This window comes from Vipera berus, assembly GCF_964194415.1.
Source record: "Vipera berus genome assembly, chromosome: W".
NCBI classification, from domain to species: Eukaryota; Metazoa; Chordata; class Lepidosauria; order Squamata; family Viperidae; genus Vipera; species Vipera berus.
In genome coordinates, this window is record NC_138210.1 from 15,282,413 (window position 1) to 15,300,298 (window position 17,886).

Consider the following 17,886-nt stretch of genomic DNA (forward strand, 5'->3'; position numbering starts at 1 on the left):
ACACCCTTATTTCCTTGGTGCTGTGAAGTTACAGGCATTGAAAAAGTCAAGCATGTAGTGCAGAGAAGAAAAGAACCTTATGAAACATATGTATAAATTTCTATTATTTTTAAAATATTAAAATACCAATACAGTTGGAAGCAAAACATTCTATTAGGTTATTTTAGATGCTAGCTTTAGTTTAATCTCATTCTTGCTCTTATCTTAAGTCTTGAATAAATTAATATTCTAAAGATGCTGTGCACAAAGATGAACCAAAATGGAGACACTGTTCATATTTTATTAGAAGAATAAAAAGTTGTGGAATGGCTTTAACAACAGCAACCATCACCAAACAAAAACTGGTTTGGTGGCTACTTACTCTCAGAACCCTACGTTTAAATCGTTGATAACTTTTACAATAAATAATAGTTGGACCAAGCTGCCTGCAATTACTTTAGGAATCTACTTGAATGTCACCTAGACAGTCACAATATGTCTGGGCCGTACAGCAATGGTGCAGTAAGATTTGTCAGCTTTTGTTTAGTTTTACGACTTGCTAGTATATCTGCATTGTAACCGTCTTGGAGGAAGAAGTGGTTTCAGTTGAGTGAGGAGCTGTACAGACTAATGAAGCTGAGAATCCTGTCTTTGAATGTAGAGAATTGGAATTATTATTATTACTATTTCATAAGTATAACTCAATTAATTTGGTAGTCTCTGAGCGTGAACAAAGCAGAACCTAAAACACTAAAGGAAAGCAATGCAAAAAGGTGAGCAATAAGAATTTGGATCTTAAACTTCACTTGCCTGTGTTGCAGGTCTTCTGCCATGATTCACCTGGCTGCAAGATGTGACTAGGCAGAAATGCCCTCGTAAGGTTCTATATACCAGCAAATGAATATCAACTGTAAAATTGAGACAATGGAATCATCGAGGTGGGGAGGAGATAGATAAGGAAGGAGGGTGGGGTTGGCTGAGATGAGGTTGATGACAATTTTAATGGTAGCCTCCTCCTCCTCCTCTAAAACAGACTTTAGATCGGTTTTAAAAAAAGAAATTGACTATTTACGGAAGACTTTTTAACCACTCCCGGCCTATCTCCCCACTCTTCCTTTACTTCTCATTACCCACCTCTTTTAAGCTCTAAACGATTTTATCCAAAAACGTTTATACTGAAAAACGTTTATAAAAAAGACCCATCACACTCCATATTTATAACAAAGGAGCTTGGTAAGTGGAGATGGCAGTGGGACAAGGGATGGACATAAGGAAGGGCTGGGCTTGCTTACTGGCTTGTATTTATGTACTGGGCTGGGGTTCCCCCATTCTTTCTTTTTAACCCCCACCCCACCCGGGGCTCTTTTGCTTAAGGGAAAGCGGGGAACCCTGTTAATTTGAAAGCTGAGGTCGTTGATTTAGGTACTCTTGTTGAGTCTGAACATTTCTTTCTCTGCAGCACGAAACTTTATCGCTTCAGTTTATATTCATGAAATAGGTCTAATCCCAAACAGACGTTTGAGGAGGATAAAAACATTGGCTTTAACTACCGGAAGAATAGGGGGTGGCGCGTCAAGTTCCAAGGCCATATATTCTTTCTGCGCACCAAAATGCTGCTTTCCATTAGCCAAGGTGGAGAGGGGCATTAAAACAAAACAAAAACCCGTATGGAAGAGACCTTCAGGGCTAGGCAAGATCCATTGGGTTCGAATTTCTATTAGGAGGAGGATTCTTTCCACAACCCCAAGATTTATTTCGAGGTCAGGGGCCCAGCTTTAACAATTTATGTGAACAACTTTTATGTGAACAGCTTTAACAAGTTATGTGAAGTTATGCAGGCAAAGCTTTTCTTGCCTGTAATACAAGCATTTATATAAATACACACACAAACTATTATCCAGAATGGTTATGAAGCATATAGATACATACTTACACACACAGCACCCTACATACACACATACAAACATGTAAGCATATAACATATGTTCCTGTGAATTACACTTACACTTTGAACTAGGAGTTATGCTTTTGAATGAAATGGTTATCCTTGGGTGTATATGTCCTATACTACTTCTCTATTGCTTGGTAAGTTCTTATTTATTTGCCATGGTCTCAAAAGTCTCAGAACGCCTGAACTCCACAGAAAGGTGTGCAGTAGAGGACCTATCAAATCTTTCTCTAAATTTGTTGCTTTTGGGTGGATGTGGGAGAGAGATAGCCTTATTCCTGGACAGGCACAGGAGCAGGAGCCTGAATTTAGAAGCATATAACCTGTATTTGAAAACAATAAGTTTATGAAAGGTCTTATCAGATGGCAGACTCTTTGAAAAAAGCAAAAAAGAAACAGATCTCAATAACTCACAACTCAAATGCCCATATGAAAACTTACTTTTGTTTGCTTTGTCTGGGAGGCAGGTTCAAATATTTTACGTTTAAAAATTAGTAGATATTTTAAATGGCCCAGTGGTACTCCATAGATAACAAATAAGAAATCTGTGCACAGTTGCTGAGGTAGAGCCCATTTAAATCAGCGGGGCTTACTTTGGAGTAGGTATGCATAGAATTAGATACTAGATGGGGCAGGGATTGCTGAAAACTAGTATTCCAGAATTTGGAACTAAATGTCCACAAACACTTTCTATGAAGCCCTGTACTGTACTTAAGTGGATTATCTCTGATGCCTGCATGCTTAAATACACTTCCTTGGAAATAGATCCCAAATATTTTTGTTCAGGGTAAAGAAAATCTATTACCTGTCTTATGATAATAGAATTATAAATACAATCAAACCAGCCAGTTTCATCCTGTTTTGTATTGTTATATCAAAATTATCCAGATTGGTTACAAAGCATAGTTACAAAAATATAGATGTTATTGAAATAAAATCTCATAGAGAAGAATATGAGGAACATAACATAGGAAGTGTCTGCTTTTTCCTTGCTATACACTATACATTTCTGTCATTTCAAATTGAAATATATCCCCTTTACTTACATCTTATTGCAGTTGTTCCACTGTCACCATTTAAATAATTTATATAGACTTTATTCTTTTATTATAAATAAAACTTAATTCTTCTAGTTCTCATTTAAAGATGTTAATGAAAAATAAATAACTGTAGCTTCCAAAGTGCAATACAGTAATCACTGAGGTGCCCTGCTGTTAAGATTATTGTTTTTCCTTCTAGGAGAAAGGAAGTTCTCTGCACATATTTCACAACACCAGACTCTAGGTTTTAAACAAAAAAGGCATCCATGTGTATACATAGACAAAGAGAGACATACACATTTATCATATACATTTTATATATATATATATATATATATATATATATATATATATATATATATATATATATATATATATATATATATATATATATATATATATATATATATATATATATATATATATATATATATATATATATATATATATATATATGTGTGTGTGTGTGTGTGTGTGTGTGTGTGTGTATGTATGTATGTATGTATGTATGTATAGGAGAGAACACACACACATACACCTTCATTAGTTCTTTTGTGGCCTATACCCTGTTTCTCACTGAGACAGCTGTAGAGTTCAACTATGTTTAGTATAGAAAAATCTTTGTCTGATTTTAAAATAACTGGGTGGGGGAAAGGTGGCCAATAATACCCCCTTGAAATTTTTCCTCTTCATATATGTAACATATTCTTTCTTGTGATTTCAAGATCTCAGGTAAAAAAAATATATGGCTGACTGCTAATTTTATTTTTTTTTGTTTCAACTTTTAGCCATCGGAGAGTTCTGCGGAAAAAAGAGCAAATCATTGAGGCGATGTAAACCAAATAAGAAATATATCTTTTGCGTGCTGAATATTCACACATGACTTTAATTAGCACACGGTTCCCCCTACAACTCTGAATTTTCCCGCTAAAGCATTTGTTAAAATAGAGGGATTGTAGAGATCGTCTTTTTCTTTTATTTTACTGTTCAGGTTCTCCGCGCCCCCCAAAACCCAACCTCAACAGTGGGGAAAGTGCAGGAATCCTTCGGAGAACATACTGGATTCAAATGTCTTAGACACCCCACATTTAGCCCTAACTTTAATTCACAGCACTGGACTTGATTAGAGACCCGAATCACCTTTTTCGTTTCCCCGGGGGCGATGTAACCCTCCGCTCAGTTCCGATGTGCCAGGTTCTGCACAGAAGCCTCAGAGCATACAAGGAAAGAAACAACTACTTATACCCCAAACCCAGTTGCTTGGGATTGAAATCCTAATTTAAAAAGCCCAACGGGGAAATGCTTTAACCTGACATCGAAGGCGGCTTCTGTTTCTTACGGCTTCCATTCTTTCTTAGGAATCAACCATAGATACAGAGACACAGATATTACATAAATATATATGCCGCAGACATCCCAGGCAATCGATATGCATGCGATTATCACCCACCCCCACCCTCCATACACACGTATGGATGTGTGTTTGTATACTGCTCAAAAAAATAAAGGGAACAGAAAATAAGACATCCTACTATTAAATACAGTACATTGTGTTGTTTAAGTGTTCCCTTTATTTTTTTGAGCAGTATATATCTACAGTATCTCCCAAGCGCACGCTACAACCAGCCTCACACAACCTTTCCGTGCTTGCGCCGTCCTAAGGAGAAGGTGTAACACTTCTGGAAGAGGCTTACAAACCTGGGGGTATGGATTCTCCATACAATCAACTTGTTCGGAGGGTGTGTGTGTGTCTATTTCCTCGGTAAAAAAAAAAGTCTGGGTCTTCTCTTCAGTTTACGCGCGGTCTCTCACTCTCTCTCCCACCCACCCTTCCTTTCCCTTGTTTAAAAACGCGTCCTTTGCTGGTTTGTCCACGAGCCGGAGCTCGAAGCATAATTCTCTTCCACCACCACCACCCTCCAACGCAAGGAGATGTTGTGGATAAGGTTGCGGAAGTGCCATAGAAGTAAAGCACCAGCCACCAATGCTCGCGCGTGTGTGTGTGCGAGAGCGCATTACTTCCCACTCGCCTACAAGTTACCTTAACGGCAAAAGATAAAGGGATCGATTGACCTCCCTGTCGAAAAAGTTATTTTTAAGGGGGCAGACAACACCCAGTTTCCAAGCGAGTCTGCTTGGGAGCTCCGGCGACTGAACCCCTCTTGCGACTCGGAGAAAATCCGCGTCCGAGGTGCCTTTAAAGAGGTTGGTCTCTCTGGGGGCTGGAAATCACTCCCGCGCCTTGCCTCCGCTGTTGGGGCGCCTGAAAGTTGGGACCGGAGCGTCTTTCAGAAGGAGCCCAGGGTTGGATCTGACTTTTTTCCTGCCAGCCCGTCAGCTCTGAACTCTGCGGCGCGCTGTCATTTACAGCGAGCTCCCAAACTAAATAAAATAGTATAATTTAACCTTTCCAGGCACTCGTAAATTTTTACGCATGTGAAACAGAGCAACGACAATGAATATGCCCATAGTTACTGACTTAATAACAGTCTGTGGCTCCCGGAACAATAACTCCTTATGAAATATAATAACATTGGCGGCATTCTGTATTTAAATATTTATTTTCTCTCTTTTTTTTGGCTTAAACGATTGTATAACTTTATGTGGAGGTCTCCGATCACAAGGAGAGCAGCATGTCTGCGCGGTGTCTTTCTCTCGATCGCTTTCTCTTTTCTCAAGCAACAAGAACCATTGATGGAATGATTAATTATGATATAAAATAGTCCACTTAAAAAGAGTGATCATAATAGACCCCCTCAAAAAAGTCTGATCTTTTTATGTCATTTGACCACAATTAAAACAAACCGTGCTCTACAACTTGCTTATTCCTTTGAATTAAAAAAAAGAGCATATGCCTTTGCTATAAAAATGATGGCTGGAAAACACTGACCCATTTAATAGCCTGCGGAATGATTTATTCTTATTGTTCGGCTGCCCGGGCACCTGACACGCGGCAGCCAATGGGCTGCAAGGCAGCCTTCAACTTATTAGGTGACTGTACTACTTCGCAAGGACTAAGTTGTTACATGAAATCTGTAGTTTCATAATTTCGCCAGTGCTTGCCTCTCCTTTGGCTTGGCTGGGGTGGCGATGTCTTCGTCTGGGACGCTCAGCAGCTACTACGTGGACTCGTTCCTCCTCCACGAGACCGCGGAGCTAGTGCAGTTGCACTACGCCTCGGCCCCCCTGGGCCAGCCAGGCAGGCAGGCGACCCTCGGAGAGCATCCCGAGTTGACCCCCTGCAGCTTCCAGTCGAAAGCGTCCGTCTTCAGCACTTCCTGGAATGCCGTGCACCCGCCGAGTGTCAACAATGTGCCGGCCGCCTACCACCCTTACGTGCATCATCAGCCACCCGACAGCAGGTACAAGCGTTCGTGGCCGGAGCCTCCTTGTCTTTCCCCGGCTTGCCAACCAGCAGGCATTACGGCATTAAACCTGAACCGCTCACGGCCAGGAGAAGTGACTGTACCACCTTTGACACGCATGCACTCTGACTGATTATGCTTGTGGTTCTCCTCCAGCTGATAGAGATAAGCCAGCCAACGAAGGGGCATTCTCGGAAAACAATGGCGAGAGCGAGGCAAACGGAGACAAACCCCAGCTGGATCTAAGTAAGTGCACTTGCATCAGGGCCCAGTTGGACTTGAGAGAGAGAGAGGGAGCGAGGGAGGGAGCGAGGGTAAGCCGTGGCCGGCTTCTCAGGTAGGATCCACTTTGGGCTATGCGGCAAGAACTGGGGGGGGGAGGTAAGATGGGTGAGGGTTTCTGTGGTCAGAGGTGGGATAGAAAGTGCAGAGGCTCCCCGGAGTTGGGGCGTGTGAACCGCTATGTGCGTGTGTGTGGCCTCTCTTTTTCTTTTCTTCCTTGCCCCTCTCTGAGTCAAAGCACAGTAGGCTTGGTAGGAGAAGACATTCACAGAGATGGTCTGATTCTTAGTTTCAGTCTGCCTCTTTCAGACACAGTGTGCAGGGGAGTGTCACATGCATGGTTTTTCCTGGCTATGGCTTCCACTAGAAGGCTAGATAGTGTAAATTCGGGTGGGGCAGGGGGATAGCTGTGAGGGAAGGTAATCCAAAACACTGGGTGTGAATCCCTTTCCTTTAGCTCACAAAGCCAAGAATGCCCAGTTTGGGGAAAAATCACCATCTTTCTCTCCAGATCTTTGAGAGGAACACACCCACAAATCGGGTTCATAGGGAAGTCAGGTTTATCATTAAAAGCCGAAATGTGGGTAGGTTCTTTTGTCCCCTTATCCCCATATAAGATTCAAGGAGACATACCAGAGGTGGTCAGAAAATGGACACATTTTCAATGGGCCCTCTGTTTTTATGGGTTGTTCACTACCCTCTTTTTAATAGCTGGGGCATGGGGAGAGGTGTGGGGAGAAAGCTGTAAATGCCAGGTTTAAAATTACATTCTAGATAAACAATATGAAGGAAGGTGGCTGCTGACATTTTTCTCCAATTCCATATGACTCTCCAGTGTGTCCCAATTTGAAGCCTATTGTTGCCCCAGTAAAAGAACGTGGGAAACTAGCAGTATTTGGTGTGGGGGTGGGTAATGATGAAGGCAGAAAAATATACATTTGTGTGTGAAAGTCTTTGCTTCCTTCAACCTGTTTCCCTGCAGATAACCCAGCCGCAAACTGGTTACATGCAAGGTCCACTAGGAAAAAGCGTTGCCCTTACACCAAACATCAGACACTGGAGTTGGAGAAAGAGTTTCTGTTCAACATGTATCTCACCAGGGACCGGAGGTATGAAGTGGCCAGGCTCCTGAATTTAACTGAGAGACAAGTGAAAATCTGGTTTCAGAATCGTAGGATGAAAATGAAGAAAATTAACAAAGACCAAGCAAAGGATGAATAATGCTGGGCAGCAGGTTTAATCTGTCAAAACAGCAAAATCTGCCACTTCCCCCCCACCATGGTCCTTTAACACCACACAACGCAACTCCCCTCCCCCACACCCTGAAACTGTCCAGGCCTCACATATTTTTATTTTTTCATTGCTATTTGTCCTTGGTTAATTCAGCTCTTGAATGTACCTTGCCAGCCTGTAGAGAGACTGCCACGTTCTGGTGCTATTTTGGAGGTACCCTCTTTCTCCCTTTTTCTATTCATAGGAAAGTGAAGGAGGAACATTACTGCACCAGGGTGATAGGAAGGAAGGGAAGGGAAGGGAAGGGAAGGGAAGGGAAGGGAAGGGAAGGACCTTTTAGTGCACAATTCTTCATGGACCATATAGGTTAGTTAAATTTATTTGCTTGTAGCACAGCAGAGAGAGGTTTGCTGTAATACTTGAACACTGTTTTATTGTGGTATTTTTGTGGTTCAATTTTTGTGCTTGAGTGCCGTACCAGATGTGATTGTGTAAGCTAAAATACAATTTGAACTCAGGTTGTTTATTATAAAGATTCTATAGAGTATAGCTCTGTAGTGTAAAAACTGAGTTTTTTCTGTACCATTGAACAGTGAACCTTGGATTGTACGGGATAAAAGTTATAAATCATTCATTTCTTATTCTAAAGTTTAAACATAAAAAAGCAAAATCTAGAATAAAAAGCTTATTTGTGTGTGTGTGTATAAATATAAATATAAAAAGAGGGATGCGGTGGCTCAGTGGGTTAGGACGCTGAGCTTGTCGATCAAATGGTCGGCAGTTTGGCGGGTCGAATCCCGGGTGCCACGCACGTAAAAATGCAAGTAGAAAAATAGGGACCACTACGGTGGGAAGGTAACAGCGTTCCGTCGTGCACCTTTGGCGTCTAGTCATGCCGGCCAAGCGCTGGCTCTTCAGCTTTGAAACGGAGCACTGGCCCCTAGAGTTGGAAACGACTAGCACGCATGTGCAGGGGAACCTTTACCTATCTCCTTAATAATCAAATTAGCTTGAACATTGTTTTTGCACCTGAAAGCAGTTCTCAGATATCAGAGCTATACCTATATGTGAAAAAGGTAACTACTTCCTATGGTTTACCTTTTAAGATTAATCAAAATTATTTCTATTGTAATGAAGTTTAATTTTATTGATAATAAATCATACACTAAACAGGACAAGAAATACTGAGATGAATGCCAAGTGAAGTTCAGGAAGGCAACGAGAACCAAGTTTTAGATACCACAAACTACTTGAAGAAAATTTCGCCCACCAGAAACTGTTCCAATGCTCCTCTTCCTTTCAAAACTAAAAACGCGAGCACTCCCAGCTCAAAAATCTGGTATGAAGACGGTATAAGGAGCATACAATAAAAGAAAAAGACGGCTGTAACCCTTTCTGGGTGTAAAAGCCCAGGCGGGTGAAAGAACCTCGTCCGGGTCTCAAGGTCTGTAAAAGTCCCCCCACCTCCACCTCCACGCCAGGATGGCCGGGACGGGGTCTGTCTGGCTGTTATTTTTGTCTTTGTTTCTGACTATGCCTTGAGTGAAAATAAAAAGTAAATAAAAAACAAAATCTCTGTGCTATGCTTCACAAGTGGGAAAAACGGGATCGGCGCTGGCGACGGGAAAGGAAGATGGAGGGGCCATGGAAGCTGAAATTGCTGTCTGTCCCAGGAGTTTGGGATCTGGGATGCCCTCTGTTGCTGTGTACAGAGGGGACTTCAAAGCACCAGACTTCGGAGCGCCTAATAAACGGGGGGGGGGGGGGTCTGTAAATTGTCTGGAATTCGGTCCTTAATGAGTTTACACCTGTCCAGCCGCAATTAAGTTTTTCTACAAAAGCTCTTTCATTTGTTTTGACTGGCTCTTTTAGATAAAGCGGGACTTCGGAAATAGCCTGCCTTTATGAGTCCCCTTCCTCTGAAATGTAGGCTTGAACGGTGGACGTTTATCTATAATGCATTTTCCGCCGGGATCTTTTTCTATAATAGCCAAGGCAAGGCGAGGCAGATTATTTAAAACGTTTGCGATGTAGGAAACACATCAGTTTTTCCGATTTGTAAGAAGAGTCCTGCACATTTTGGATCTTTTGTAAAGACCACGAGGAAACAGCAGATGGCAGTGTTGTTCCATGAAAACGAGAGAGTGTGCCTAAAAGCCAGGGGAAGAGTCTAAATGTTGATTTCTAGAAGCAGCATAATGCATGCAGGGTGGAAACTGCTGACTGGATTTTAACAAAGGACAAAAGTGCTCGTTGCCTATTTACCCCTGTGAACATCTGAATGCTTCAAAAGGAATGCAGCAATGTCAGGCTGGATGCATATTTACAGGTGAAACTCGAAAAATTAGAATATGTGCAAAAGTTCATTTATTTCAGTAATGCAACTTAAAAGGGTAATGAGTCTATCTCATATATTAGTTTCCCCTTTTAAGTTGAATTACTGAAATAAATGAAGTTTTGCACGATATTCTAATTTTTTGAGTTTCACCTGTAATCATACGAAGAAAAAAACTAGCAATTAACAGTGAGAATTTAAGATAGCTTTGATTAAAACGGTCCAGTTGTTCATCAGTATGTCATTTATTGTTAAACTTAATTTTAGCACTCCAAACCAGTAAGCTTTTTATTATTGTTTTTAAAAATGTATCAAAGATCAGATTTTGTGTGTTTGTAAGTTCAGGCCTGTGAGTAATATGTAGGTATGTGTATGTATGTATATATGTAATTGTATGTATACAAACACACACTACAATCAATATATGAAAAAACAATGGCAACAATTTGCCTTAATGAACTTAAAGTGGAAATTGACCTAGAATGAGGTGTATGACAAGGTGATACAATATCACCTATCCTTTTCTCAGCCTGCCTTGAAGAAGTATTTTGCTAACTAGACTGGGCAAAAGATGGAATAAAAATCAATGGCACCTATTTAAATCACTTAAGATTTGCAGATGATGTTCTCTTCTCACAAGACCCAGAAGAGCTACAAAGACACATACAAGAGCTGCACAAAGCAGGAGAACCATTTGGCTTAAAAATAAACCTGAAAAAGAACCAAGTTATGTTTAATAAATTCACCCCCCCAAAAGAAAAAAAATATAAAGCTGGAGAAGAACTAGATGTAGTAGACCACTACATATACTGTACCTTGGCCAACGGATCTCAGTGGAAGGTGATACAATAAAGGAAATTGACCAGCATGTTAAATGTGGTTGGCAGGCATTTGGCAAGCTAAGCATAATTTTCAAGAATAACCTCCCCCTATACCTGAAGAGAAAAGTTTTCGATCTGTGTGTACTACCTGCTCTAACATACCGGTATGCCAGTGAAATATGGACTTAAAAGGGGAAACTAATATATGAGATAGACTCAATACATGCAAAGCAAGATAGTTCAAGATAGTGATTTGTCATAATTGTGATGATTATGGCGTACAGCTCATGAAAACCCCAAATCCACAATCTCAGAAAATTAGAATATTACATGCAATCAATAAAACAAGGAGTGTACATAGAACAATATCGGACCTCTGAAAAGTATAAGCATGTATATGTACTCAGTACTTGGTTTGGGCCCCTTTTGCAGCAATTACTGCTTCAATGCCGCGTGGCATGGAAGCTATCAGCCTGTGGCACTGCTGAGGTGTTATGGAAGACCAGGATGCTTCAATAGCGGCCTTCAGCTCTTCTGCATTGTTCGGTCTCATGTCTCTCATCTTTCTCTTGGCAATGCCCCATAGATTCTCTATGGGGTTCAGGTCAGGTGAGTTTGCTGGCCAATCAAGCACAGTAATCCCACGGTCATTGAACCAGGTTTTGGTGCTTTTGGCAGTGTGGGCAGGTGCCAAGTCCTGCTGGAAAATGAAGTCAGAATCCGCATAAAGCTCATCTGCGGAAGGAAGCATGAAGTGCTCCAAAATCTCCTTGTAGACTGAACCAGACTGAGAGACCATTTAAAGGCTCAGGAACCCTTTGCAGGTGTTATGGCTTAATTAGCTGATTAGAGTGAGACAGTTTGAGCCTAGAATATTGCACCTTTTCATAATATTCTAATTTTCTGAGATTGTGGATTTGGGGTTTTCATGAGCTGTACACCATAATCATCACAATTATGACAAATCACGGCTTGAACTATCTTGCTTTGCATGTAATGAGTCTATCTCATATATTAGTTTCCCCTTTCAAGTTGCATTACTGAAATAAATGAACTTTTGCATGATATTCTAATTTTTCGAGTTTCACCCATAGGTTGCCTTTGCTTTCTTTCCACTTCTTAGCCGTTTCATTGGCTTTGGGGGGGTTGTTTGATTTCAAAAAGATTTTCCTGGAAGAATGGGGTTGGTAGAGAGGGAGCCTTCTCTTGGCCTTCCTTTGTTTTTGACAGTCATCTTAGGATGCAGATCAAAATTGTGGGGAGAAAAGAGCCCAAACAGTACGGCTTTGGATTCCTGCCCCTAAACAAAATGCTGCATTAGCATTGTAGTCCCCAGGCTAACATCACCATACAATGAATGAATGAATGAATGAATGAATGAATGAATGAATGAATTGGAGGATCAGAGGACTTATCTGCGTCCATAGGATTACACTATTAGGATCACCATTTCAGTCCACGGTCCTGTTCTATGATGGGCTTTATTGGTCCTTTAACTGGACTGGCTGGGGCGGTAGTATCGAAATATACCCTCTCAAAGCTGCCGTGAGAAATATCACCAGTGGCAGTTTCTAGCACATGACAGGCTCTTTGTAGACACAGGATACCCAGTTCCATAATTTAAGGGGAGAGTTTCTGGGACAATTCCATTGTCTTCCTTCCAGTTTATGATGTGGAATACAGCAGAGCAGTAACAGATGCCTCTGTGCAAACTTCACGGAGGGGAGGAAAATCATTTTATGGCGGGGGACAAGAGATGCACCAGGTTCTCCCGGGATGGGCTGCGTGTGCATGTGTGTGTGGAGGGGGAGGGAATTCTTAAAAAATAAGACCTATTGTCCGTGATATGTGGGGAGGAGGCATTGCCTTGGCCCAAGCATAGAAGATCCTCAAAGATAGGCGTTTCCTGAAGAATCGGGGCTTTTAAAAAAGATTTACGTTTCAACGTCCTCCGTACTAGAGGAGATTCCCCTTCCCGACGGTTATGAAAGCTTGTTTATTTTGTCACTGCAAATACGTTTTTTTAAAAAACAAACAAACAAAACAAACCAGGGCGGTGTTATTGGGTAGAGCAGGCCGGGTAATAAAGGCGCTGTTATGTATGCAGGCATCTGCATGGCAACAGCCATCAGGGGGCGTTGGCCTGGACAGTTTCGGCGGGAAACCTAGGTCCAACCCCATTGGCTGTTAGCTTACCTGGCCAGGTATATAAGGAGGACAGGTAGCCCTCATTCCCCAGTTCACTTCCCCTTCCAATAAAGAGCTGAACTCACACACCGGCTGGCGTCTCTCTTGCGTCGGACCCACTACACAATAGTGGCGACGAACGTGGGATTGCTGCTGACCAAGAGCTGAAGTCACTGGGGAAACGCTCCGCGAGCTGAAGGGAAAGGCATTTTTCCTTCTTCCCCCCACGACCGCCAGCCGAACCGGCAACGCCAAGCGCCACATCCACGACCAACTGACGCCATGGCTAGAGCCGGACAACCCCGCGAATTCGAGACCTGCCGTCCCGAAACCTGGACCCGTTACCTGGCTCACATTGAACTGTACATGCGGTTCAATCAGATATCGCAGGACGGTGCAAAGGCGGCCGCCCTGCTCTGCCTTGGGGGACCAGCGCTGCTGGAAGTCGCCGCGAACCTGTTCCCCCAGGAGGCCATCAACACCGTCGCATACCGAGACCTCGTGGCCAGGCTCAACGCACATTTCAGGCCCCGGCGCTCCAAGGTGGCCGCACGGTCACAATTCGAGAAAAGGGACCAGCGACCCGACGAGACCAGCGCCGACTTCCTCGCCGCCCTGCGGGAAGCTGCCGTCGCTTGCAGGTTCACAAATTTGGAGGAGCGACTACGGGACCGGCTGATTTGCGGCCTACGCGACAGGCGGTTGCAGGAGCGCCTGTTCAAAAGAGAGGAGGTCTCTCTCCAGGAAGCCGAGGACGCCATTCTAGCACATGAAGCGGCCTGCGGGGCCGTCCAAGCCTGCCAGGGAACCCGGCCCGGCAACCAGGCAACCAGCATCCACTGGCAAGGGGCCACAGCGGAGGACGACCTGAGCATCGACCTCCTCCAGCGGAAGTCAACCCCCGACCAGCGAGCCAGACGCCCAGACAGGCCCAGGCCTCCCAGCAACACCGCCGTGTGGTGGGAACCACGTGCGCAGCCTCTGCAAGTTCCGGTCTGCCACGTGCCGGGCCTGCAAGAAAACAGGCCACATAGCCGCCGTCTGCCGTAGCCGCCGCCCCCGGGAGGAGATCCACGAGCTGCAGCCGGAGGAACCACCATTCGAAGGTACTGGGGCCCCCACCAAAACAAAAATTGGCTATGTCGAGAGCCGGCTGGCCATTAACCACACAGGTAGCCGCCGGCTGCTCAAACCCAAAATTAGATTAGCAATCCGTTTGCAAGGCGTCCCTTGCAGCATGGAGCTTGACTCCGGATCAGCGGTCTCGATTATTTCGGACGAGACCCTTAACCACATAATTAGCCGGAGCAAGCAACGGATTAAATTACGGCCTACTAAATTAACCCTGACCGATTTTCAGAATTCGCCGGTCAAGGTGAAGGGGGAGGCCACCATTTCAGTGGGGTTTAAGGGTCGTGAAGGGCACCTGGACGTTGTAGTGGTAGAGGGCCGCAGAGCCAGCCTGGTCGGGCTGGACTGGTTTGAGGCCCTGGGAATCTCAGTATTCGGGATCCATCGGATCCAGGGGGACTCCATTGAGACCGTTTGCCGGGAGTTCGCCGACGTCTTCGACGGGTCATTAGGCAAGTACACTGGGGCCCCCATATCGTTCAAGCTTAACTCGAACGTCTCCCCCGTTAGGGTCCGGCCGTGGCGAGTCCCGTTTGCGCTCAAACACAAAATCGAGCGCGAACTAGACAAGTTGGTGGCCCAGGGAATCTTAGAGCCCATAGATGGAGGGGAGTGGGAAACCCCCATCGTGACCCCCCTCAAATCCAACGGGGAAATAAGGATCTGCGCCGACTATAAGTGCTCAGTGAACCGCGCCCTAAACCCGCACGCTTACCCGGTTCCCGTGGTCAGCCACGTTCTCGCTTCCCTCCAAGGCGGCGCCATCTTTGCAAGGCTCGATCTTGCACAGGCGTACCAGCAACTCACAGTCACTAGGGAAACAGCTGACATCCAAACCATAGTAACCCATAGGGGGGAATTCCGGGTGAACAGGCTGCAGTTTGGAGTCAGCGTTGCTCCCGGCATTTTCCAGGAGGTTATGGAAAAGACACTCAAGGGCATTCCAGGAGTCTGCCCCTATTTTGATGACATCCTGATCGCAGGAGCATCAGCAGAGGAACTGGCAGGGAGGCTTAGGGAAGTGCTGGCAAGGCTGCGCACAGCTGGCCTCAAACTCAAAAAGGAAAAATGCAGCATAGGCGTTCCTTCCACAGAATTTTTGGGGTTCAGAGTAGACGCCAGGGGAATCCACCCCACAGAATCCAAGGTGAGGGCCATCAAACTAGCACCCACACCCAAGAACAAAGCAGAGCTTCAGGCATTCCTGGGTCTGCTGAATTTCTACCATACATTCCTCCCACACAAGGCAGCCATTGCTGAACCGCTCCACAGGCTGCTAGACAAACAGGCAACATGGGCCTGGACGGCCACCCATGATCAGAGCTTCAAGGCCCTGAAGGCATTGCTGTCGGACAAGTCCACAGTAACCCATTTCATCGAGTCCAAGCCCATTTGTATCGCCTGCGATGCATCCCCTTATGGTGTGGGCGCTGTCCTAAGCCACCTTGAGCCCAACGGGGCACAAGTCCCCATAGCATACTATTCTAGGACACTGTCTGGAGCAGAAAGAAACTACGCCCAAATAGACAAAGAAGCCCTGGCAATCGTGGCAGGAATCAAGAAATTCCACGATTACTTATATGGCAGGGAGTTCACTGTCTTCACGGACCACAAACCACTCCTGGGCCTGTTCACCACAGACAGGCAAACCCCCCAGATTCTGTCCCCCAGGATGCTCCGGTGGTCCATCTTCCTTGCAGCATACAATTGCAAGCTGGTGCACAAGCCAGGGAAGGAGATGGGCCACGCAGACGGTCTAAGTAGGCTCCCCTTAGACACACACGACCCAGACCCAGCACCAGCCACACAGATCCTAGCCCTGCAGGAACTACCCGAGTGTCCAGTTCTTGCCAAGGACATTGCCAGCCACACAGCCACAGACAACATCATGGGCAGGGTGCACTCATGGGTTTGCACAGGGTGGCAGGACAAATCCCCGGGACCAGAGTTTCAGGCCTATTTCATTAGACGCGATGAAATCTCCACACACAAGGGGTGCCTCCTTTGGGGTAGCAGGGTCATCATTCCACCCGCACTACGCGCCAGGGTATTGGACTCCTTACACGAAGGGCACCCGGGGGTGGTCAGGATGAAGGCACTGGCTAGGAGCTACCTCTGGTGGCCCGGGTTGGACAAGGAGGTTGAGGATCGGGTCAAGGCCTGTTATACGTGCCAGAGATCCAGGCCAGAAGTGCCACATGCACCAGTACACCGGTGGGAGGCCACACACACGCCATGGTCCCGCATTCACATTGACTATGCGGGGCCATTCCAGGGTCAACTATTTTTAGTAGTGGTGGACAGTCACTCCAAGTGGTTAGAGGTAGTCCCTGTCCTCAACATGACCTCGGGGAGGACAATCCAGGTGCTCAGAGCTCTCTTTGCCACACACGGCCTCCCCGACGTAATTGTGTCTGATAATGGGCCTCAGTTTACTGCTGCTGATTTCCAGGCGTTCTTGAAGGCGAACTGGATTAGGCACGCCACCTCCGCGCCTTTCCATCCATCTACCAACGGGCAGGCTGAACGGATGGTAAGGACGACCAAAGACGCACTCCGGCGCATCATCAGCGGGGACTGGCACCACAGACTGGCCAAATTTTTACTAGCCCCACACACAACACCATGCGTGGCTACCGGCAAGAGCCCAGCAGAACTGCGATGGGGACGGCGCCTCATCACCAAGCTGGACCGCCTACACCCAGACCGGGTAGCAGCCGAAACCGGAAGGGCAACATCACCATCATCACCATCATCACCATCACCACCAGCATCACTACCATCACCATTGCCATCATCACCCACACACAGGGTCCTCAACCTGGGGGACCTGGTCTGGGCAAGGAACTATGGGGCTGGACATCCTTGGGTTCCGGGGACAGTGGTCGGGAAAACAGGACCCCTTTCGTACATTGTAGGGGTGGAGGGGGACAGACGCATAAGGCGACACATCGATCAGCTCAGAGGAAGAGTCCCTGAGCACGTCACACACGCCCTGAGCGTGTCACACACGTCCCTGAACTCAACGCACACGATCAACAGGAGGACCACACTCCAGGAGGGGTCAACCCAGCTGAGGACGTCACAGGGCAGGGACCAGAGGAAGAGGACTTCCTGATGCTGGCTCCTTGCAGCCCTGCACAAAGGCCTCAGGAACCCACGGTCCAAGCCCAGGGGCCAAGCACACCCAGACGATCCACCCGTCCACACAGGACACCAGCCTACCTGTCGGACTATGTGTGCAAGTGACCCTCACACAAGAACACCACTGTTTTTTTATATATATATACTCATAGTTATAGTAGTTGCATGTTGTTGTTGTTATGTGGGTCTTCTCTAAGGGGGGAGGGGTGTTATGTATTCAGGCATCTGCATAGCAACAGCCATCAGGGGGCGTTGGCCTGGACAGTTTCGGCGGGAAACCTAGGGCCAACCCCATTGGCTGTTAGCTTACCTGGCCAGGTATATAAGGAGGCCAGGTAGCCCTCATTCCCCAGTTCACTTCCCCTTCCAATAAAGAGCTGAACTCACACACCGGCTGGCGTCTCTCTTGCGTCGGACCCAC

The 17,886-nt window shown here is 45.6% G+C and overlaps 1 pseudogene across 1 annotated transcript; it reads left to right on the plus strand.

Moving 5' to 3' along the window:
• Window positions 1-6,057: 6,057 nt before the first annotated feature.
• Window positions 6,058-7,835, plus strand: LOC308676766 (homeobox protein Hox-A9-like; annotated as a pseudogene). The gene is made up of 2 exons: window positions 6,058-6,578; window positions 7,597-7,835. The product of its transcript is annotated as a homeobox protein Hox-A9-like (transcript).
• Window positions 7,836-17,886: the final 10,051 nt, after the last annotated feature.